This window comes from Mobula hypostoma, chromosome 24 (genome assembly GCF_963921235.1).
Source record: "Mobula hypostoma chromosome 24, sMobHyp1.1, whole genome shotgun sequence".
NCBI lineage: Eukaryota > Metazoa > Chordata > Chondrichthyes > Myliobatiformes > Myliobatidae > Mobula > Mobula hypostoma.
In genome coordinates, this window is record NC_086120.1 from 2,621,007 (window position 1) to 2,646,377 (window position 25,371).

The window sequence follows — 25,371 nt, forward strand, 5'->3', positions numbered from 1 at the left end:
TTATATCGAAAGTTTAAGTTTCTTATTATTCAATGTACATAAAGCATTTTTTCATGTTGCTAATCCTTGAGTGACAGACAAATTTGCTGTATATTCCATCTCAGCTTTGCAATGAGTTAGTCTGGCATGGTACAAAGGTTCAGTGTTTGAAAGTCTCCCTGTTCTTCTCTTGTATCTCCTCAAAGGTTGAAAGATTTGGCACCAGGAATATTAGGCAGACAAAATAATGCAAGGGATGATCCCTTTATAAAATCTGTTTTGATGCCAGTGATATTTTTGGTTGACTGCATCTTAGTATGACCTCGGCATTGTTGTTTTGTTATGCTTGTTCACTGGTTATCCACGAATATCCAGTTTAATATGCTGGCAGTCATCTTTCCAATTTTTTAGTGTAATTTTAATGTTCATAATATTTCATAAGGTTTTCCGTAAGAATATTTGAGTTTTACAGTAAAAAAAATTGGAAATATTTTCAAGTCAGGCAACATCTGTGGAAAAGGCAATAGGGTTCATGTTTTTTGAACATGATGTTAATTCTTTGTCTCCAGTGATGCTCACTGACCTGCCAAATATTTCCAGCATGCTCAGTTTTAATTGAAAATTTCAGTTTTCTCATTTGCTTTTCATTTAATTTCATTGTGTTTGTTTCCGTTTCAGCTTTTATTTATCCTTGGGTCTAGAATGCTTTAAAAATTCTAACCTATTAGTAAATTTTGCATCATAAGTATAATGTTAGAACTTTCCACACCTGAAGCTAAATCCATAAAGAATCATCACTCTGAAAACTATTCCTTTATTGATAAAATCCATAACTACAATGGACAAAATAATTTGTATACTATGTGCAATGCAAGAACTAAGTTTCTATTGTCTGATCCTTGGATGTAAAATTAATTATTAATTATTCAGTGTGGAAGATGTACTGGTAACAACGGCTGAGTTTAATGCTACTTATGGTCTTGTGTTTTGGGAGTGCTGTTACAAACTCAGTAGCGCTGATTACATTTAATATAGGCTGTGATCTTTATTCAAGGGGCACACAAGATGGCAATTAAGCTCCATATTCTGCTTTTGGTCATTTTGAGTCCTTGTGACTTTTTGCTTTTGGGAAGTGGACAAAAAATTTAACTGTTATGTCTTTATTTGGCATATGTCACATCTTTTATGTAAGATCTCATATATGTGAACAAGGAACTGGGACTCTTGTCCACATCCTTATGCTTGTTGTCCTTGAGAAGTGAATGTGTGAACCATTCCGCAGCCTGTTGATAACAAGTTTGGATCTCTATAAGAGTGTGAGAGTTAGAATGCTGTGTCAGCCAATGCTGAGCAAGCACCCATGACTGACAGGCTTTAACAACAGGCTGCCTTGCTATGCCATTTGAGTACATCTGCTCACGTATTTATGGTAAATGGTTGAATCATAAATCTCGGTCTTTTTATATGGCAATTTGTCTTATTTACTTCTCTGGACCACCATCAAAGATTATGCAATAGCAGCTGCTGTTTATGAATGCAACCTAAGTCCCTTGCCTCCCTACGATTGCAGGGTTCATAAACTGCAGATAAGTTGTCTAGGAATGTCACAAGAAGCATGTCTTGTTTATTGAGATTTTCAGATTGAAGGGTACTGTTGCATCTCTGGAAGCAAAGATGGCTGAATAAATGGGATAAATTACCTCTTCTGTGACGTAGAAGTTCAAAGAGTATAATGCTTTGCTGAAATATTTTTGTATTGCTCAGTTGTTGAGTATGCTGTAGGCCGCCAAAGGCTGTATCAAGACCTGAGTAATGCTTAGAGATGGATTGATAAGTATACGCCTTCCCCAGGCTATGAACACCCAACTTGTGAGCATCCCTGCATGTGAATGAACTCCCATCATCATTAGTTGCACGTGCGTTCAATACAATATTGTGGAGATATGGTTCCAATCCTAGTGCTTTTTTTCTCCTAATATATGGCCACCTATAGAAACAGAATCTGTTCTTTACCTGGAGATGACTTCTAATCTGTGCTAGATCCAGTTTTGATATCATATCTACCCTGATGCTCAGTGGCATACCATCACCAAATAATCACCACTGGAGTATCTTGGTGGGCTGCTGTTCGATACTCAAGTCTTTATCACATCCACCCCTCCCAGCACTGAAAAGAAAATTAGTAAATGGGGGCAGCATGCAAGTCTTGCCACACATTCTGGCACCAACATAGCATGCCTACAATGCTCGTAGAACAACACAGAACACAAAACAAAACACAAGCAACAAGACAACAGCAAAACAAGCACAGTTCCTTCCTCTCAGCCAGGGATTTGGACTTGAGCGCGCAGGTATTGGGCCTTTGACTACTCCAGTGAACTCACCCAGATTCATCCAGACTTGCAATTTGACTCCTTCCCTGCCCACCCCCCCCCCCGGTCTTCAATCTTTTTCATTAACACCAGCCCCCTGCCGATCACTGAACAGTAGGCCTTGAACTCTAGACTCGCCAATGACAGACTTGAACACTTGGCCTTGAAACTTGTGAACCCACAGGGGGCATTGGCCTTTGTTCCTTCTGCGCTATGGAACTCCGACACTGGGACCTGCCAACCACTCACTGACTCTGGGGAAGTCATTCGTCTTTGTCCGTGCTGATCTTCAGTAACATGATTCAATTCTTCAGCTCTTCCCTCCTACAGCGCACTAGGCATATGATGAAATGCTGTCCATGTGACTCGGATGAGTGCAGTTACAACACTTAAAGCTTGGCATGATCAGTGGACGGGTTTATTGGCACTCAGCCTGTCACACTGTCTTCACAAGCAGAATACTTTAAATGCAGTGCATTTCATCAACAAAATGTAATGCAATTAATTGCCAAGGGTATTTCTACAATGCTCCAAAACTCTCAACTGAGAAGACTGAGAATATTGGGTACTTGGGGCTCCAACTGTAAATTCCTTTCTAGGTTAAATATTGTCCTGATTTAGAAATAATTGGTTTATTGTTTCAATCTTGGAACAATAGGGATACCTACACCAAAGTACTGTAGAACTTCAAGAAAGATGTTCACCATAACTTTAAGGCCAGTTGATTTTGGGCACTAATCGCTAGTCCTTTCCTCATAATTTAACTTTATCCGAGGGTGACTAAATAGTCTCTAAAATTTTATAAATTGGAGGTATTTTCAAAAGGTATTGTTCAAAATTCTTTCCAAAGCAGTATCACAATTATTCTGTAAAGCTTCTTGATCCAAGACCAAAATCTAGTCCATTGTTAATGGTTATAATAGTTTTTGATCTCTTCCTCTTTGATTTCATCCACTTCTTGACCTGGTTACAAGATAGAAATCTGCTTTTACAATGGAAAATAATATTGCGGCTGCTTGGAATGTGGCCTCAATTCTAAAAAGATGTAGAATACTTTGGGGCAAAACAAATCAGTGAATGCTCTTGTAAACTATATATTAGCATTGGAAACCCTAAAGCTATTCTGACATTACAAAGCAGCATTTAAGGAAGATTGCCACTCAGGTTAATTGTTCATGTGATTTCCCCCCCCATCACCCCATCAACAAGGTGCGCTCGGGTGTCAGATATTTGATGCTTTGAATAAGACTTTTCAAGGTAGATGTTTTCACTTTTTGTATACTTGTTCTTTTAGCTTTTTGTTATAAGTATATTTCTAAAGTGTGAGTTATCAGTGTATTGGTTCTGGTTATCTTGTAATATATTTCAATAATGTTTAACATGATTCATAATTTGTGCGAGTATTATATCTTTCTGTGGGGGAATCTAGAATGCCTTTAAACAGATTAAGTTGATAATACAAACATGTCTGTCTGTACAAATTATAGCATAATTACATACCCCTATTGTAAGATTTCTTGGTAAGAAGTGGAAATGTGGAAACAGAATTGGGTCTTCTTCTAGCAGAAAAATCCGGTTTTAAATTTGTCTTCTATACTGTTCAGAAATGGCTTCTAGTCAAAAACTTAGTGCAGATTTCTTTGGTGTTCAGTTTACCAAGCTGTCCCTCATGTCCTTGATTAGGTCTGAATTGACCACAACAAAACATATAATTTAATGGAATGGAACACGATTGTGGGTTCTGGGTTGCAGCTGTGCTTTTTCCTATTATCTTGGATAAGTAGGATTATGGAGTCCACCTTGTTGTGAAATCTTGTTTGATGTGCCCATAGTTTTGAAATCTGATGTGTAAGAGTGTATTTATTTAGGGATGCAGCACAGTAACAGGTCCTTCCAGCCCAACGAGCCCCAGTTATATCACCGTAACTGATTAACCTTCTAACCTGTACATTTTGGGAATGTGGAAGGAAACCAGAGCACCTGGAGGAAACCCACATGGTCATGGGAAGAACATGTAAACTTACAGACTGCAGTTGAATTGAACCTGGGTGGCTGGTGTTATCATAGTGCTACACTAACTGCTATGCTTGTGCTGCTCATATTGTTTTGTGGATGAGACAAAAAGCATTCAATTACGCAGCGTATAAAACACAATTATGTATAACTAATTGTTGCAAAGAAAATTTAGAATTGGAGTTTTTGGCTCTGTGAAATATCCTTGAACTTGCCTGTTTCTCTATATTGGCTTAAGGGGTCAAAATACCTAAGGTGCGATAACAATGCCTTGCCCATAAGTAGTCAGATCTACCATTTGATATGCTTTTTGCATGTCAATTTGCATTTGTGAAAATAGATTTGGTTGTGGACTGCTGGCAAGAAACAAATTATCTCACGATGTTTATAAGTGACACGATACATAAAATGAAAAACAGACAAATGATAGGGGACAGTATCAGTGTTTTTAAAAAAAGTTTGAACAAACTTTGGAGACTGCAAGATACTGGAATCTGGAGCTAAAAACAAACTGCTACAAAAACTCAGTCAATTCGGCAGCATCTATGAAGGCAGGGGCATCTTTGATGTTTCTGGTTTAGACCCTGTATCGGGATAATTTTCCCACATGATTTCAACCCAACACTTTGCCTCCACAGATGCTAATTGACCTGCTGAGTTCCTCCAGTAGGTTTCTTAATCAAGCTTTTAATAGTTGCATCAAGTAGTTGTACACTGAAATTTTGAAAGTTACTTTAATTTTGGAAAATATTTGGTAGCAAAATTACTTTGAAGATATCATCAGACCGGTAGTGCAGATGTATTTACTTTCTGCTTGTAAAGCTGAAATTCATAAGGATGCTGTATTGTCAAGTTTTCATTTGATACTTGTGTCAAAGTGCTTTTCTTTGAAAAATGCTATTTTCAGAAATACAAAGGTGCAAGATTTATTGCTATTGGAGTGCTCCAAAGTGGGAAAGAGAAATGGAGTATTCTAGTGCATATTTGACTCTGCTGATAGGATGTTAACGTGCTTTCATTGCTGGCAGAAAGGGCTTCTTCCAGTTTGGGTGGCCATTTCAGATGCTTCCTTATTAGTTGCATTTTTCAAAAAGGAGTATGATCTGACTTTTGTTCAGGAAGAGCATAACAGGCAAAACTGAGCTTGTCAACTGTGGAAGTTATTACATATTGAGGAGCTGTCATGTACCTGGAGAGATTTATTGGTCTGCTGTACTAGTGATATATCTTGAGGCTTATCTAAAGCTTGTCCTCTTGCTTTAAAAAATATATTTTGGATTGAAATAGATGGTTAAATGAAACCATCCAATGAAACTAAAGAGTAAAATTTCTGTAAATTTTGTCAGAGGCTTTAAATTTGATAATACTTTATTCTGCCTTAATAACTGGAAATCATGTTCTGAAATAACAAAATCGGGAATATATCTGATTTAAGAATCTATAGTACATCTTTCATGCTTTGTCCATATTTCATTTTTTTCCAGCTTTTTCAGTCCTGGGGGGATGTAATCAGGCAAGATGTGAGTAGCTACTGAGATCTTTCTTTCAGGGGAAACACCAGGAAGAACTGAGCAGCTGTTGAGAAAGTGTAACATTTTAATCTCATAGCTTGGATGAATTAATGTTAATTGTGTTTTATGCTGTTTTAAAGGCAAACACAGAACTAAGTAAACATGGAAAATACAATGTGTGCAACAGGTTTGGAGCAACAAAACAGGCAATTGAAATTTGCCATTGGTTTATGATTTTCCATGTATGTTAAATCTGTAGAATTTTATTCTTGAATTAATTTTGTTCTGTTTCCTCCAATTCTGTTGTAGCAAAGTTGGTTAAGATTGTGGTACTTGAGAAAGGATCTAGTGCTTTCCTGGTGTATATGAGAAATAAACTCTTCTTAGGCTTCCAGCTGGGTACAGGTATCAATTTTAACCAATGTTTCGAAGGTGAACTCTGCCACCTTCGGAATGATGCCTGGGCATGTAAGTCCAGTGGTATTTATTCCCCCTGTCTTCCATCCCTCCTGATTAGTTAGTCCTCATCCAATCAGGTTTCTGCTGTCCCACTTTGTTTACAATTGAATTCCAGTTCTTAGAGTGAGACCTTCGTCTTCGTTAAAATTCTTTTCCTGTAGTTTTATTTCAATAGCTTCCTTCATCAGATGGTCCCAAAAGCCATTGGCACAGCACAATAGTTTTGTGCTGTCAAAGTCAGTTCTATGGTAATTGCTAATGCTATGCTTTGCTACTGCCAATTTCTCCACGTAACCCAAACAGATGCACCCTCCTATGCTCCTTGATGTGGGTTCCCACTGTGCATTCCATGTGGCCAATATATACTACTCTGCCTTCACAGGGAATCCTGTAAACTCCAGCTGTCCTGAGTCCCAGGTCATCCAGTATTTCTTCAGGATCCTGGCAATCCTTCTAGAGACCTTGAAAATATAGGGAAGATGGGCAGTAGTGACTGGTTTCTCCTTGTCAGGTTTCCTGGTTTTTCCGTGGACCCTTTTAGGGCCCAATTGATTTCTTTCACCTTGTGCCCATTATGTAGGAATGTCATGTAAAATCATCTTATTTCCTCATGGAGACTCTCTGTGTCCAAAATAGTTTTTACACAGTTAATAAAAGTAGAAAGAACCGCTCTGTGTTGGGAGGACTAGCATTTGTCTTCCCTGTATTTCCTCAGTTTCTGGAAGGATCGCCGTGATCCTGAAGAAATACTGGATTAATACCATCCACAAACCCATAAGGAAGCTCATCACAGCTTATGTGGATCAAAGATGACCTAGGATTTAAGCCTAGGTTCCTTGAGTGTCAGGGGCAGAAGTGAGTATTGTTATTATTACTAAGAAGAAGGTGCTTGGGAAGCTGAAAAGTTTGAAGGTAGATAAGTAAACTGGAGCAGATAGATTACACACCAGAGTATGAAAGAGGTAGCTGAAGAGATTGTGGAGGTGTTAGTAATGTTCTTTCAAAAAAATCACTAGATTCTGGAATGTTTACTGATGAATGGAAGATTGCAAATGTCACTCCACTGTGTAAGAAGGGAAGGAAGATTATCAGTCAGTTAGCCTGACTTCAGTGGTTGGAAAAATGTTGGACACTATTATTATGAAGGATGAGTACTTGGAGGCACATGATAAAATAGGTCAACGTCAAAAGGGGGCATCCTTCCTGACAAATCTGTTGGAATTCTTTGAGGAAGTAACAAGCAGGATAGACAAAGATGGGTGTTGTGAACTTGGATTTTCAGAAGGCCTTTGACAAGGTGCCACACGTGAGGCTGATCAACAAGTTAAGATCCCATAGTATTATAGGAAAGGTACTAGCATGGATAGAAGATTGGCTGACTGAGTAAATTGAATTGCCCTGATTTCTACATCCTTCGTATAAATGAGCAAAAATTTTTACATTACTTTTCTGTCTAAATGTGCAATGTGCAATTTATGGTACTTTGTAATAAATAGTATGTATAACAGGACCTCCAATATAGTACAGAAATACAATTGTATCACTGTGAATTAATCAGCCTGGTGGCTGGTGGAAGAAGCTGTCCCAGAGCCTGTTGGTCTTGGCTTTTATGCTGCGGTACCATTTCCTGGATGGTAGCAGCTGGAACAGTTTGTTATGGGGATGACTTGGGTCCCCAGTAATCCTTCGGGCCCTTTTTACACACCTGTCTCTGTAAATGTGAATAGTTCATATCTACAAGTGCGCCAGGCTGTCTGCACCACTCTGCTGATTTCTGCGATTGAGGGAAGTACATTTCCCATACCTGGCAGTGATGCAGCCAGTCAGGATGCTCTCAATTGTGCCCCTGTAGAAAGTCCTTAAGATTTGGGGACCCATACCAAACTTCTTCATCCGTCTGAGGTGAAAGAGGTGCAGTTGTGCTTTTCTCATCACACAGCTGGTATGTACAGACCACATGAGATCCTTGGTGAGTTCACCCTCTCAACCCCAGATCCATTGGTGTCAACAAGCATGAGCTTGTCTCCATTCCTCCTGTAGTCCACAATCAGCTCCCTTGTTTTTGCGACATTGAGGAGATGTTGTTTTCTTGACACCACTCTAGGACACAGCCTTGAGGGGCAGAGATGAGGGAGCCCACTCTTGCCACCTGCTGGCAATCTGGCAGGAAGCCCAGGATCTAGCTGCAAAAGGCAGGGTGAAGGCAGAGGTCTCTGAGCTTCTTGTCAAGCCTGGAGGGAATTATGGTGTGGAATGCTGAACTGTAGTCCAAGAACAGTATTCTCACATAAGCATCCTTGTTCTCCAGATGTGTAAGGACGGTTGTAGAGCTGTGGCTGTTGCGTCATATGTCGATCGGTTGTGTAGGGGGTCCAGTTTCGGTGGTAGTATGCTGCAGATGTAGTCCTTGACCAGCCTCTCAAAGCATTTGCTTATTATTGAGGTGAGTGCGACAGGACACCAGTCATTAAGACATGGTATCTTGGTCTTTTCAGGTACGGGGACAATGGTGGATGTTTTGAAGCAGGAGGGCACTCTACACTGGGAGAGGGAGAGGTTAAAAATGTCTGTAAACACACCTGCCAGTTGGGCCACGCACATCCTGAGTACCCACCCTGGGATGCCATCTGGTCCCGCAGCCCTGCGACTGTCCATTCAAAGGAAATACCTGCATACTTCGGCCTCAAAGATGACCAAGCTTTGGCAGCTCTCCTCAGAGGGTCCAAAGGAGGTTCACAAGAATGACCCCAGTAATGAAAGGGTTAATGTTTGAGGAGTGTTTGAATTCTCTGGGCCTGTATTCACTGGGAATATTGACATAGAAACATAGAAAATAGGTGCAGGATGAGGCCATTCGGCCCTTCGAGTCTGCACCGCCATTCAGTATGATCATGGCTGATCATCCAACTCAGAACCCTGTACCTGCTTTCTCTGCATACCCCCGATCCCTTTAGTCACAAGGGCCATATCTAACTCCCTCTTAAATATAGCCAATGAACTGGCCTCAACTGTTTCCTGTGGCAGAGAATTCCACAGATTCACCACTCACTGTGTGAAGAAGTTTATCCTCAACTTGGCCCTGAAAGGCTTCCCCTTTATCCTCAAACTGTGACCCCTCATTCTGGACTTCCCCAACAACGGGAACAATCTTCCTGCATCTAGCCTGTCCAATCCCTTTAGAATTTTATACGTTTCAGTAAGATCCCCCCTCAATCTTCTAAATTCCAGCGAGTATAAGCTTAGTCGATCCAGTCTTTCATCATCTGAAAGTCCTGCCATCCCAGGAATCAATCTGGTGAACCTTCTTTGTACTCCCTCTATGGCAAGGATGTCTTTCCTCAGATTAGGGGACCAAAACTGCACACAATACTCCAGGTGTGGTCTCACCAAGGCCTTCTACAACTGCAATAGAACCTCCCTGCTCCTGTACTCGAATCCTCGTGCTATGTATGCTAACATACCATTCGCCTTTTTCACCGCCTGCTGTACCTGCATGCCTACTTTCAACGACTGATGTACAATGACACCCAGGTCTCCTTGTACCTCCCCTTTTCCTAATCGGCCACCATTCCGATACAGTTGTCCCATGTTTTTCGAACGTTCGCTTTACGAAACCTCACTGTTACGAAAGATCTACATTAGTTCCTTGTTTTTGCTTTCAGAAGGTGTTTTCACTGTTACGAAAAAGATCAGCGCGTGATAAAAAATCAGTGCTCGATAAAAAGCAGCGTGTGCCCCGAGCAGCCGTTCTCCCCCGGATTCGGAACGGCATTCTCGCCGGCATTGCTTAAACACATGCCTGTGAGCAGCCGTTTGCAAAATGAGTTCTAAGGTATCGGAAAAGCCTGAAAGAACTCGTAAGGGTGTTACACTTAGCGTAAAACTAGACATAATTAAGTGTTTCAATCGTGGTGAACGAAGTAAAGACAACGTGAGTTTGACCTGTGGAAGCTGACGAAGATGTTGAAGAGGTTTTGGCATCCCATGACCAAGATCTGGTAGATGAGCTGATGCAATTGGAAGAGGAAAGGATAACAATCGAAACCGAATGCAGTAGCGAAATGAACGTGAAGCAACTGCGTGAGATTTTCGCTGCAATGATAAGTACGACTTTAATTTTGAAAGGGTATGTCGGTTTAGGGGATATTTGCAGGATGGTTTGAGTGCTTACAAAGAACTGTATGATAGAAAAATGCACAAGGCTCAGCAGTCAAGCAAGCCTTCCACATCAGCCACAGCAGACGACGAACCTCGACCTTCAACATTGAGGCGGGCAGTCATAGGAGAAGATGAGCTGCCTGCTCTAATGGAAACAGAGGACACCCCAGTGTCCCACCGCCCCAACACCCAGGCCGCAGACAGATACTGATTCGCGGAGAATGCAGCAGTAGCCGGGAGGCACACAGCACTGCAATCGGCACTGATCTGGGCCGATAATTACGTGTCGGGCAACACCTAATTAATTAGCATGTTTACTTCGGCTTTTTTCTTAAAGATGTGCTGTGGCCTCTGGGCTACCGCTGGACCCTTGCATGCTTCACGGATCAGTATCAGTCGGCAGCCCGGAGGGTGGAGGCCACTGCACCAGCCAAACTCCGACAACTCAGCCTAACACACCACCTCGGCGCTGTCCCAATTCCGGTAAGTGATACTGCACTGTACCTTATTTCTACTTTATATCGGCTGTGTATTTTTACATGTTATTTGGTATGATTTGGCAGCTTCTTAGCTTAAAGGTTACTGGAGAGAGTGTTTTTGCCAACAGCCCTTGTATGAGATTTTCTGCTGAGAGCACTTGCGTAAGATTTTCACTTCGGAGAACAGTGCCAGCAATGATTGTGGAAAAGTACTTCTACTTTATATAGGCTGTGTAGTTATCATATCATTCCTGCTTTTACTATATGTTACTGTTATTTTAGGTTTTATGTGTTATTTGGCATGATTTGGTAGGTTATTTTTGGGTCTGCGAACGCTCACAAAATTTTCCCATATAAATAAATGGTAATTGCTTCTTCGCTTTACAATATTTCGGCTTATGAACTGTTTCATAGGAATGCTCTACCTTCGGATGGCAGGGGAAACCTGTAATAATCTGTTTTCCTGTTCTTGCCACCAAAGTGGATAACCTCACATTTATCCACATTAAATTGCATCTGCCATGAATTTGCCCATTCACCTAACCTATCCAAGTCATCCTGCATCCTCTTAGCATCCTCCTCACAGCTAACACTGCCGCCCAGCTTCGTGTCATCAGCAAACTTGGAGATGCTGCATTTAATTCCCTCGTCTAAGTCATTAATATATATTGTAAACAACTGGGGTCCCAGCACTGAGCCTTGCGGTACTCCACTAGTCACTGCCTGCCATTCTGTAAAGGTCCAGTTTATTCCCACTTTTTGCTTCCTGTCTGCCAACCAATTCTCTATCCACATCAATACCATACCCCCAATACCATGTGCTTTAAGTTTGCACACTAATCTCCTGTGTGGGACTTTGTCAAAAACCTTTTGAAAATCCAAATATACCACATCCACTGGTTCTCCCCTATCCAAGCTACTAGTTACATCCTCAAAAAAATTCTATGAGATTCGTCAGACATGATTTTCCTTTCACAAATCCATCGCACTCTAGGGACACCACAACAAACTGCAACTGCCCTTCAAATCCTTGGAGGAAGAGTTCAAGGTCGCAAGAGCCAGAGAAGTGCTACATTATAGGGACTCAAGTGACCCAAAGGTGGCTAGAGCAGGGATCCAAGTGAGGACTGGCAGGAAGTGGAGGGCAGAGGAAGCTGTTCAGGAAGCAGAGGTGAGGCTGCGTCACAGGAGGCTGGTGGGGGTGGTCATACGAGACCGAGCTGGGCTAGGATCCTTTCCAACTCCCCAGCTGGACACCAGAGGGAAGGAAAGGCGTTGTCTGGTTCAGGAGGAGGTGAGAGCAGTAGTGGAGGAGACGAGAGTCTGCAAGGCGGTGGGAATGAAGCAACAGGGAGCTTGGACAAGATGGGAGAATGCGGATGAGAGGAAAGTGACCTGGGCTGATCTCATAGCTTGGAAGAAGCCTTTGAAAGGAAGCTCTCCAAGTATGCAGGACTGGTCAGCAACTGTCAGCAGGCTGGATGGAGAGCAAGGTGTCTCCCAGTGGAGGTTGGTTGTGAGGGATTCACAGCCCATTCCCTAGTTAGAGCCTTCAGCATTTCGGGCATCGAGGGAGAGAGGAAGAGGAGAGCCATCGGCAGTACCACTGATGCGGCAGAGAGGGCCTCAAGACGGCTGTGGCTCAAAAGAGGGGAGCCATGGAGTCATAAGTAGCTAGCCATCTGGACACAAGCTGGGGTCTGATCAACCCCGGCTGGGTCACCTGGAGGAGGTTGTATGATGTTAAAAGACCCGAAACACCCGATGATTCCAGGAACATCACTGAAGATGTGTTCAGAAGCATCAATATATGTATGTACACAGTAATCTCTCCCAGCTGGTATTTGGTTTGTGTTTGCAACATGGTTTTATTGAGGTCTGGAGCTAAATGGTTCTGGTGAAACCCAAACTAGGAATCTATGATCAGGTTACTTTGGAGAGTAAGTACTGTTCAAGGACACTGTACTTCTTGCTGATGATTGAGGGTAGATGGGAAAAAATTAGATTAGATTATGAGGACACGCAGTCCTCTTTTATTGTCATTTAGTAAAGCATGCATTAAGAAATTATACAATGTTTTTCCAGAATGATATCACAGAAATGCATGACAAACTGACTTAAAAACTAACAAAAACCACATAATTATAACAGATAGTTCCAACAGTGCAAAGCACATACCATGGCACGGTAAAAGTCTCAAAGTCTCTCGAAAGTCCCATCATCTCACGCAGACGGTGAACCTCCAGCGCTGCCAACTTGCAGATGCAGCATACTGGAAGCATCCGACCACAGTCCGACTCCGAGTCCGTCTGAAAACTCCGAGTCTCCAACCAGCTCTCCGACACCGAGCACCATCTCTGCCAAGCGCTTTGACCCCGGCCCCGGCAACAGGCGATAGGCAAAGCCGAGGATTTGGGGCCTTCTCCAGAGATTCTCGATCGCACAGTAGCAGCGGCAGCGAATATAGTCAATATATTTGTGTTTCCTTTTGTAACTATGCAATTTTCCACCATTGGTTACAACCCTAGCAGCAACTATACTGGAACACCTTCCAGTTTGGTTTAGAAAGCAAGTCTTGAGTCTGATTCTGACTCTTGCCTTTGTATCTTTTGTTCTCAGCTTTTCCTTGATTTGTGGTTGTGGGAATCTTGAGAGAAAGCTGAGATGGGTTTTTAGTAATTCTGGTTTACAAAGGAGCAAAGTTAGACTTGGGAATTATCCCAATTTAATAAAGTAATCAGAATTAGTATTTTGAACTGTCTTTCATCCACAATGCTAACTTTGGAATTTTGTTCAATTTTTAAAATAAAATTCAGGTATGATAAAATGTGAAAATGAGGGTAGCCTGCCGGAACCCAAAATGCTTTCTAATAAAACTTTGAACATACAGTATGTTTTCTAGTGGTTAATCAGGTGACAGTTACACTATTTGATAAAATAAGCCACTTGGAAAATGCAGCATTTTCCAGATTTAGGGTTCTTTCCCTATATGTTCCTGTGGATCTACAGGGAAATTGGCCGTAAGTAGGGAAGTTGTAGAATTTTGTAAAGAAAAAAGTCCATTTCTGGCAGACTGTTATGTGCCAGCTTTTGTTTCTGAGGCCTTAATTGTCAGTTTTGCAAGGTGCTTTCCAGTACTAGTGACAAATGAAAGACTAATTACTGAAACAAGATTTGTATTTCTCTTCCTTCAGTTAGTCCTGACGAAGGGTCTCGGCCTGAAACGTCGACTGCACCTCTTCCTATAGATGCTGCTTGGCCTGCTGCGTTCACCAGCAACTTTGATGTATGTTGCTTGAATTTCCAGCATCTGCAGAATTCCTGTTGTTTTAAAACTAGACTGTTTATAATCCATTCCCTGAAACGCTGTTTATGTGTGTGCTCTAATTTGTTTAACTTGCCTGCATACAGTATAGCTATTACTAGCCTTTCTTGTGAAAGAACTTTTATGTTGGTTATGAATTTTTTAGTTGCCTAGTGACAATTGCTGACATTATCTTGAGCCTTTTTTTTTAAAACAAAAGGTAATTTTTTTGTTCAATACTCTCAGGGTTGGAAGTAAAGTTGAAATAGTAAATTTGAATTCATCCACTGAAAAACACAGCTGCATGCACATTTCCTGATAAGTTAATGGCTTTCTCAGAATTCTAGCTTACAAGTTAGATACTAACATATACATTAAGCTCCTTGAGCCTGCTCTGCCATTTAATAAGACCATGGTTGATCTTCCTGGAACCTTTACTTTGTTTTCAAGTGATCTCAACCAGGAAAGTGAGTATTCTATTATATTCCTGACTTGTGCTTTGGAAACAATGCAAAACCTGTGGGGTATTGGAACATGCAATCATTAATTGCAGGGAACCCAGCTCTGGCAGCCACAGTCACAGTTGAATTTTTAGATAATGATGACACCCCTACCTCCTAGAATGTTGCTGGTGGGTGACTCTGCATTGGTTATGCCATTGAATATTGTAGGTCTTTTTGCAGATGGTCATTGCCCTCTTCTTTTGTGTCTGAATGTCTCTTGGTCACTTATTAGCCCATGCTCAACATTGTCTAAATCCCATCATTGTTCAGGAGTTGCACATAAACTGAACACTGTGCAATGATCAGAGAGCGCCCCACTGATGTAAAGGAAGATTGAAATAGAATATGTTTAAGCTTAAAATTCACTGCACTAAGGAGCTACAGCATTTTTCTTTTCCATGTTTGCTTTCAGTCTTTTGAGTGTTCTCCCCTTAATGCACCTTGACCACCTTTATCAGGACTCTCTAATGCCACAGTATCAAGGGAATCACTCTTGCCTCACGTCTGAAATTCAGCTCTTTATCACAGCCTTAATTCAAATGTAGTCTACTGCATGTAGCAGAATAGTGGTGAAATCATTCTGCTGCCAGCGAGGAAGAGATAGATACAGGAGCCTGAAGACATACACTCAATGTTTCAGAAACAGCTTCTTTTCCTCTGCCATCAGATTTCTGAATGGACAATGAACCCATGAACACTTCCTCAGTTTTTTTCTACCTCTCATTTTGCACTAATGTATTTTTATTATTCTGTATTGCTGTGTACTGCCGCCTCAAAACAACAAATTTCACAGCATATACACATGCTGTTAAATTTGATTCTGATTTTGACAATATTTTTGCAGCTACCAATCTTCTCAACGAAACTTTTCCTCATCATTAATACTTGATTTTAATAATCACATTATGTCACTGACTGCTTCCCCCAAACACTGACCCCATTTTCACTTTGTAAGGGATATTGATTAAATGGGGTTGTCTGCGAAATATTTTAACCACCTGCACAAATCTAAGATCACTGTAAAGTCCTTGTTAGCCTCTGTTCTTACCTTGTTATCGCAGGAATTTCCTTATTTTCTCTATTGCAAGTTGCTTTTTTTAGGTAGTAACTCCCTTGCTCTTCAAAGTGGTGTGGCCAGGCCAAGGTCTAACATTTCATCGAATAGTATCAGAATCACATTAATTTTCATTGATTTGCATAACGTGAAATTCGTTTTGCGTCGCCAGTACAGTGTAAAGACATAAAATTGTTACAGATTACAAAAATAACATACCAAGAAAAGGAGTTCATGGATTGTTCAGCAGTCTGAAGGAGGGGAAGAAGCTGTTTCTGAATTGAGTGTGGGTCTTCAGGCTCTTTATGGTAGTAATGAGGATTGGGCGTATCCTGGATGGTGAGGGTGCTCAGTGATGGATGTCACCTTGAGACATCAACTCCTGAAGGTGTCCTTGATAGAGCTGGCTAAGTCTAGAACCCACTTCAGCATCTTGCGATCTTATGTATTGGAGCCTCCGTGTCAGGCTGCGATGGAACCAGTGAAAATGCCCCCCATCGTACAACTATAAAAATTTCCATAAGTCTTTGACATACTAAATCTCTTCAAACTCCTATCAAATCATAGCCACCGGCATGGCTTCCTTGTGATTACATCAGTACGTTGGACCCAGAATAGATCCTCTGATATGTAGATGCCCACGAACTTGAAGCTCTCCCTTTCCAGCACTGACCCCTCAGTGAAGATTGCTGTTATCTTGACTTCCCTTTCCTGAAGTTCCACAATCAATTCCTTGGTGTTGCTGACATTAAGTGCAAGGTTGTTATGACACCACTCAGCCACTGATCTGTCTCGTTTCTGTACACCTTGTCCCATTGCCAGTGAAATCTCAGAATTTATAGATGACATTTATGTGACATCAGCTTGGTTTTATTGCACTTGGCTGTTTAGAGTGAGATTTGAATCCAGAGTCTTCTGGTTCAACATTTTTCCTTTTGGTAGTTGAACCAGAGCTGAATTAAGATTTGCAATCTATGATTGGAATTTTTAGAAATTAAATGTGGGTTGTCATGCATTCCATTTGCTGCTTGGGGCTTTGGATGGAGTCCATTTCTAAAGACATATTTTGCATATCCTCTGACACTAACGACATTCCATTGTTAAAATTATGTATCAAAACTCTTACTGTCTATTGGAAAAAGCCTGTTTGCATTTTCCTTATCTATACCACTCATAATTTTATATACCTCCTATCAAATCTCTGCTCATTCTCCTACACGCCAAGAAATAAACTCCTAATCTGGTTCAGGCTTGTGTACCACTTAACTGATAGTAGTAATGAGAATCAGGCATGTCAGTATGGTGAATTCTTAATGATGGATGCTTCCTTCTGAGGTATCACCTTTTGAAGATTTATTTATCTTTTAGTGTTGAGATACAGTGTGGAATAGGTCCTACCGGTCCTTCAAGCTGCACCACCCAGAAATCCCTGATTTAAACCCGACCTAATTACGGGACAATTTACAATGAACAGCTGGTATGTCTTTGGACTATGGGAGGAAACCAGAGCACTCAGAGTAAACTCGCACAGTCAAGGGATAATGTACAAACTCCTAGCAGGCAGCAGCAGGAACTGAACCTTTGTCTCCTGTTCTGTAAAGCATTGTGCTAACCATGATGCTATTGTGCCACCCCAAGATATCCCCAGTGGTGGAAGGCTGATGTCCATAATGGAGCTGGCTGTATACACCTCCCTACAGCTGTTTCTGATTCTCTGCATTGGCACCTCCATATCAGGCACTGATGAAACCAGTCAAAGTGCTCTCCACAGTACATCTGTAGAAATTTGCTAGTCTTTGTTAGAGATATCTTTTGCTTATTTATTATTATTTCTTTCTGTATTTGCACAGTTTGTCTTTTGCCTATTTGGTGTGGTCTTTCATTGATTGTGTTGTAGTTATTGGATTTATTGAGTATACTTGCAAGAAGGTGAATCTCAGGGCTGTATGTGGTGACATACAAGTACTTTGAGAATAAATTTACTTTGTACTAAATCTCCTCACCTCCTAATGAGCTGTAGTCACTGGTGTACCTTCTTTGTATTAGCATCAGTATGCTGGGCCCAGGCTAGATCTTCAGAGATGTTGACACGGAGGAATTTGAAGTTGCTTACCCTTTTTACAGATGACCCATTGCTGAAGCTGCTGAGTGTTAATTCATATTTAATCCATTTGTTGGATGTTGGCCATATGAAGGGGTTGAGAACTTCCATTTTCCTATAATTAACATACAGTCTCTTTATCTAGCTGCAAACACTTCACATTTTCAAAGACTTGGTTTACACTGGAATGTTAACTTAGGTAAAATCATATTCAGATTAAAATCTTAAACATACTAATCATGCTTAGATTCAGTCTTCAGGCACTTTGTAATTAAACATTTTGAGATTGAAATTTTGACTTGGTTTAAAAGGGCCCACATTTCTTAAATTCTTTGCTGCCCAAGTTGAGTCATTGTATTATTGGACTTACTACAATGAAATTAATTGAATCTTTGGTGGATGAATTTATTTATGGAGGTGCAAAATGGCAAGGAGGTACCCCATACGGCTCAGTATTGAGTGGTATGAGGAACACCTGGGAGTTTATATCCAATAATTCTTTATTTTCCTGGTATCTTTATGCTAAGTTAAAAAGGCAAGCTAGCACTTTTCCTTTATGAGCTCAGAGGAGGGAGCTTATGTTTGAAATACCTGCAGCACTAATTGGATGGCAGCTTGAGTAATCTGTTCAGTTCTGGTAACTGTTACAATAAAGATGTGATTATACTGGAGACAGTACAGGAGAGATCACTTGCAAATTTATTTCAATACAGGAGGTGGCTATTCAGCACATTAAAGCTGTCTCAACTGTCTGAGGAGCAATCCTATCATTGCTGATCTCATTTCTTGGTAGCCTTGCAAATGTTTCTCACATGCCAATCATAAGACATAAGAGCAGAATTTGGCTAATGACCCATCATTGTCACCCCCAGCACGCAGTCATGGCTGACCCTTCACCCCCCCCCCCCCGGTTAAAGAAATCACTCTGCATCTCTGTTTTAAATGGACACCCTTCTTTTCCTATACTCCCCCACTTGACCCCCACTGTCCTCAGCTCCCCTTTGATTCTTTTCTCACTCGAAAGAAGTCTGAACTCTCAGTAGAAACCCATATGTCACTGGGAGAACATGAAACATCACATTGATGGGTTCAACCCTGTCCTTTGCTGCCCTGGGAGTTAGGACAGCTGCGCTACTATGCTGCTCATCTGCTACAGATGTTACTGGAACTGGAAAACTTTAGTTTTCCTTGGAACAAGGAGTGGAGATCTATCATATTTAGGGCTTAGAGCAGGGGTTCCCAACCTAGAGTCCATGGACCCCTTGCTTAATGGAGGGGTCCATGGCACAAAAAAGGCTGGGAACTCCTAGCTTAAAGTAAATGGGAAAGACTTGTGGCCTAGCTGTAAAATCAAAAACTAGTTAGCGCTGATTTAAAGCAGATTAGAGGAGAGGGTCATGATGAAGGGTCTTAGCCTGAAATGTTGACTGTTTACTCTTTTCCATAGAGGCTATCTGGCCTGCTGAGTTCCTCCAGCAGTTGCTAGTGGAGAAGAGAAGAATTTTGTTTTTGCTATGATAGCATGGGTGTTGGAGTTCAGAGTACAATTCCGGCATCCTCTGTAAGAAAGTCTGAACTCTTTTTCCTGTGAGCACATGGGTTTCCTCTGGGTGCTCGGGTTCCAAAGATGTATGGATTTAATTGGTCATTGTAAATTGTCCTGTGATTCGGCTAGGATTAAATAGGTGGGTTGCTGGCCAGTGCAGCTCCTTGGGCTGGAAAGGCCTGGATATGGTTGTACTAATTGCCCAACTGTGTGCTAGAGAAATCCTCATTGCATTTAAGTGGCAATTGGATATGTACTTTGCACTCTGATCTGCAAGGCAATGGATCAAGTTTTGGGTGGAATTAATTTTTTCAACAAGTTTAAAGCCCCACCCACCTCAATCATGGAGTTGCAAAGAGTTTTACAATTGTTTAGTGTTAATTTACCCAGGTGCTATAGAATTATTCCTTAGAATTTCCATCAGTGAAGTTTTCTTCTCACCATCTCCAAGGTATAATTCATTCTGTGTATTCAGTAATTTTCACAAATTTGTCAGCAGTGTTTGACACTATAACCACTTACGGGTAGATCTGCACCCCTGAAATCAGCAGAGCCCAGGACATGATTGCTGAAGTATTGGTTTGAAGCACTTGCAGTTATTTTCTGACAGAAGTGACCAATTACTATTGTTCAGCCACTTCCACTCACTCCAAATCATATCCCAGAATGGCTGACAACAAAGACTTTGGAATTGATTAACATCCTGCCTTTATACAAAGTGTTTGTAAACAAGGCCTTTTTTAAAAAAAAACTCATGTAAGATAATAGGCTTCAGCTTTATTGCTCCTGATGAGCAGGTACTGGATATCAGGAGCTGAATTGAGGTGTTGGGGTCCAGGCCTGGGAGCGAGGAGCAAGTCAATGTTTGGCCATTGCTGTAATGCGCTTGGTACTGATTTGAAACAGCAAATGCAAGGCGAGCTAGTGAATTGGCAGGGCCTGGGTCGGAGAGCAAGGAATGAGCTGATGTAGTGCTGGGCCAGATCGGAAAGGTTGGGTACAGGTGGATTTGAGGCTGTGCGGCCCGGGTCCAACGATGTATTGAAGCAGCAGGGCCCAAGTCCGAGAGCGAGGAACTAGCCAGTGCTTGGCTGTTTCAAGCACTAGACCAGATTGAAAAGGTCAGGATGTCGGGGCCGGAGTCGAGGGACAAGCCGGTGTTCAGCTCACGACTTGGCTCACCTCTGCACTGAACTGAGACTGTGGCCTGCAGCTAATGGGCTCCTGGACTGGTTGCAGTGATGACTGCCTTCATAGCTGTAAACTCACTTCCGTGAACTTTAGTTCTGTATGTTATTTGCTTAAACTTTTTTGTTTTCATGATTTGTTTGTGTTTTGTTTTTGCACATTGGGTGTTTAATGGTCTTTTTTTATTGGGTTCTATTGGGTTTTTGTTTTGTGATGCCTGTAGGGAGATGTATCTCAAGGTTCAACGGTTCCATTTAATATCAGAGAATGTATACAATATACAGCCTGAAATTATTACTCTATGCAGACTTTCTTGAAACAAAAGAAAAGCCCCGAAGAATGAATGGCAAAAAAAACGTAAAAACTCTAAAGCCACCTACCGTCTCCCCCTATGTACAAGCAGGAGTAAGCAGCATCAACCCTCTCCCATCCCCTCCACCCAATTATTCCAGCAGGTAGACACTCCTACCCACTCCAAGCCACTCTTAGAAATATCAAACACAGTCGAAATCACCAAAAATGGGAACAAGCTGCCATGAGGAACCATAGTTTGGGTGCCATGGACTCCGACAGGACCTCAATCACCTTGAAAAGGGAAAAAAAAGGATTTAGAAAGAAGAATTTAAGCTGTTCCACTGATGGGCTGGGAGAAGTCACCCTCTCGTGTCATCTTTAGTTCCGTCCCATTACATACTTTATATATAGCATACATACTTCAATAATAAATGTCCCTTAAGCATGTTCTCCCTGTGACACGTGGGTTTCTGTCAAGTTTCCTTCCACATCCCACCAATGTACTTGTAGGTTAATTGGCAATTGAAGATACTAGTTTTTAATCCCAGATACAGTTGCAGGTCAGTAATTGGGTGGAGAAAACTTGGAGGAAATTGCAATTACCAGGGAAGTCCTGCTGAGCAAATTGTTAGTGTTGTGGCTTTACAGGTCTCTGATCTTTATTCGAGGATCTTAAAAGAAATAGCTACTTAGCATTACTTGGATTCAGAGAAGTTTCATTAAGTTGGAAAATACTTATTTTGTTCTAGAGGTCCAGTGCAAAACAGGCTTTTTTCAGCCCACTGGCCACGCTGCCCAGCAACTCTCTGATTTAACCCTAACCTAATCACAGGGCAATTTACAATGACCAATTAACCTACTCACTGGTACATCTTTGGACTGTGGGTGGACACCAGAGCACCCAGAGGAAACCCACGCACACATGGGAAGAACATACAGATTTTCTTATGGAGGATACCAGAATTGAACTCTGAACTCCGATGCCCTGAGATATAATAGCTTAGCACTAACCCTTATGCTACCATGATGCCCCAGTATATGTAATTCTTTTTATTCAGAAGAAGGAGTGATGTAGGGAGTAGAAAACAACAGGCCAATTTAGTTAACATGCTGTAGCAATAAGCTATTACTAAAAGCATTATCATGGACGACACAAAAAATTGAATTAATCTGGCAAAGTTAACAAAAATTATTTTATGAAAAGGCAATTGTGTGACCAGTTATAAGAGCAGTACATTCACACAACAGGCAAAGGTCTGTGTTCTAGCTCCAGCAATTTGGGTTTGATCATGTTCTCTGGTAATATCTACATAGAGTTTGTACGTCCTTCCTATGATTATTTATGTTTTCCAAAGGCATGCTGGTTGGGAATTCAATTGGGAATTCAAGTGCAGAAGGATGGTAGGAAAATAAGGGAGTATGGGCACGTGAAGAAGAATAGGCTGCAAGGAAATAGGTGAGGATTCAGTGTACTGCTCTGAGAACGATCATAGAGGTCGTGGACCAAATGGAGACATGAGACAGATCAGACAAAATTTTCATCTGTCATGAGGGAAAATAGAAAACAAAATGAAAATAATTTTTTTCAAGTAATGTGATGTTGCCAAAGGGGATTTCTAGATGGCATTTGATAAGATACCACTTACAAGGTTAATTGCAGAAAATAAAACTTCAGGAGTAGGATATAACATTTTAGCATGTATTGAAGGTCGGATGGCTAATTGGAAATAGAATAGCCACAAATAGGCCTTTTTACTGAGAAGAGAATGATGTTCCACAAAATTATTTATTTATTTTTGGAGCCTCAAATCTTTAAATGTTCATGAATTGCTTGGATGAAGGCAACAAATGTATGGTTGCTAAAGTTACTTACGACATGCTCACGGGTTGGAAAGCAGGTTGCCAAAAGGAGGTAGAGAGATATTCCCCCATTTTCAGGAAAGGTAAGCAAGATTTAAAGTGAGAGCTTAAACTCAGATGTAGAGAAATTTGTGTGGTCTTGTCCAGCCATTCTCAATGGGGGCCACTGACTGAAAACTGTGAGAAGGGGAGCCCCAAGGGTTTATGGGGGCCCTGGTAACTGAACTGATGAAATACCCAAGCAGCAACCTTCATTGGAGTCATTTGTTTCCCTCCTATTTATAATATCTTTTCAACACACCGTTTGAATTTGGTGCACCTGGTAAATTCGTTGCTTAAGCTCCTCCCACACAGCCTCACTTCAGAGTCAGTTGTGAATCAGACTGCACTGGGTCAGCGTATTCAATCAAGGGTTCTCGCATCCATTATCGCCATACTTCATTCTCTGAAGATCAGCGCATCTTGCTAGGCCTTTTTTTTTTAGCCTAGTAGGCTCCGTCTTCCTCTCACCCCGACCCTCCCCTCTCCACTGACACCACCAGCCTCCCACTCCCTCCCGCCTCTGATCCCAGCTCTCATCCGTGCCAGGTCTTTACCATCCCCTCTGACCTTCAACTCTCTGAGGCAGAGCGCTCTGTTCTCAGTAAGGGCCTCACCTTTGAACCCCTTCTCCCACACCTCAGCGAGTTCCACGTTTGCCATGACGTGGAACTCTTCTTCCGCCGGCTCCGTTTTCGAGCCTACTTCTTCGGCAAGGACTCTCCCACCCCCACCGATGACCCCTTCTCCCGTCTTCAACCCTCCTCTTCTTCATGGACACCCCGCTCTGGTCTTTTGCCTGCTCTGGATCTCTTTATTGCTAACTGCCGACGGGGCATCAACCGTCTCGACTTCACCACACCTTGTTCCCATTCCAACCTCACTCCTTCTGAATGCTCTGCTCTCCACTGAAACTCGCCGATAAGGAGGGTGCTGTTGTAGTCTGGCGCACTGACCTCTACCTTGCTGAGGCACAGCAACAACTCGCGGATACATCCTTTTATTTATCCCTCGATCGTGACCCCACTAAGGAGCACCAGGCCATTGTCTCCCACACCATCACCGACTTTATCTGCTCAGGGGATCTCCCATCCACTGCTACCAACCTTATAGTTCCCACACCCGGTACTTTCCATTTCTACCTCCTACCCAAGATCCACAAACCTGCCTGTCCTGGTAGACCTATTGTCTCAGCTTGCTCCTGCCTCACTGAACTCATTTCTGCATACCTCGATGCTGTTTTATTCCCCCTTGTTCAATCCCTTCCTGCCTATGTTCGTAACACTTCTCACGCTCTGAAACTTTTCGATGATTTTAAGTTCCCTGGCCCCCACTGCTTTATTTTCACCATGGATGTCCAGTCCCTATATACTTCCATCCCTCATCAGGAAGGTCTCAAAGCTCTCCGCTTTTAGGGTTCTAGACCTAACCAGTTCCCCTCCACCACCACTCTGCTCCATCTAGCAGAATTAGTCCTTACTCTTAATAATTTCTCCTTTGGTTCCTCCAACTTCCTCCAAACTAAAGGTGTAGCCATGGGCACCCGTATGGGTCCTAGCTATGCCTGCCTTTTTGTTGGCTTTGTGGAACAATCTATGTTCCAAACCTATTCTGGTATCTGTCCGCAAACAGGAATTCTGCAGATGCTGGAAATTCAAGCAACACACATCAAAGTTGCTGGTGAACACAGCAGGCCAGGCAGCATCTCTAGGAAGAGGTACAGTCGACGTTTCAGGCCGAGACCCTTCGTCAGGACTAACTGAAGGAAGAGTCAGTAAGAGATTTGAAAGGGGGAGGGGGGGATCCAAAATGATAGGAGAAAGAAGACAGGAGGGGGAGGGATGGAGCCAAGAGCTGGACAGGTGATTGGCAAAGGGGATATGAGAGGATCATGGGGCAGGAGGTCCGGGGAGAAAGACAAGGGGGGGGGAACCCAGAGGATGGGCAAGGGGTATAGTCAGAGGGAGAAAAAGGAGAGTGAGAGAAAGAAGGTGTGTATAAAAATAAATAATGGATGGGGTACGAGGGGGAGGTGGGGCATTAGCGGAAGTTAGAGAAGTCGATGTTCATGCCATCAGGTTGGAGGCTACCCAGACAGAATATAAGGTGTTGTTCCTCCAACCTGAGTGTGGCTTCATCTTTACAGTAGAGGAGGCCGTGGATAGGCATGTCAGAATGGGAATGGAAAGTGGAATTAAAATGTGTGGCCACTGGGAGATCCTGCTTTCTCTGGCGATCAGAGCATAGGTGTTCAGCAAAGCGGTCTCTCAGTCTGCATCGGGTCTCGCCAATATATAGAAGGCCACATCGGGAGCACCGGACATAGTATATCACCCCAGTCGACTCACAGGTGAAGTGTTGCCTCACCTGGAAGGACTGTCTGGGGCCCTGAATGGTGGTAAGGGAAAAAGTGTAAGGGCATGTGTAGCACTTGTTCCGCTTACAAGGATAAGTGCCAGAAGGGAGATCAGTAGGGAGGGATCGGGGGGGACGAATGGACAAGGGAGTCAC

The 25,371-nt window shown here is 42.1% G+C and overlaps 1 protein-coding gene across 2 annotated transcripts in view; it reads left to right on the top strand.

The window, feature by feature from the left end:
* The window catches only part of crsp7 (cofactor required for Sp1 transcriptional activation, subunit 7), a 169,559-nt gene that overhangs the window by 1,531 nt on the left and 142,657 nt on the right, over positions 1-25,371 (top strand). The window contains exon 1 of one of the 2 annotated variants that reach the window (XM_063032572.1): positions 9,705-14,257. The exons of the other annotated variant lie outside the window; for it this stretch is intronic. The gene's annotated coding sequence lies outside the window, so the exon portion shown is untranslated. Of the gene's footprint in view, positions 1-9,704; positions 14,258-25,371 lie in introns of those variants that run through there. 2 annotated transcript variants of the gene reach the window in all.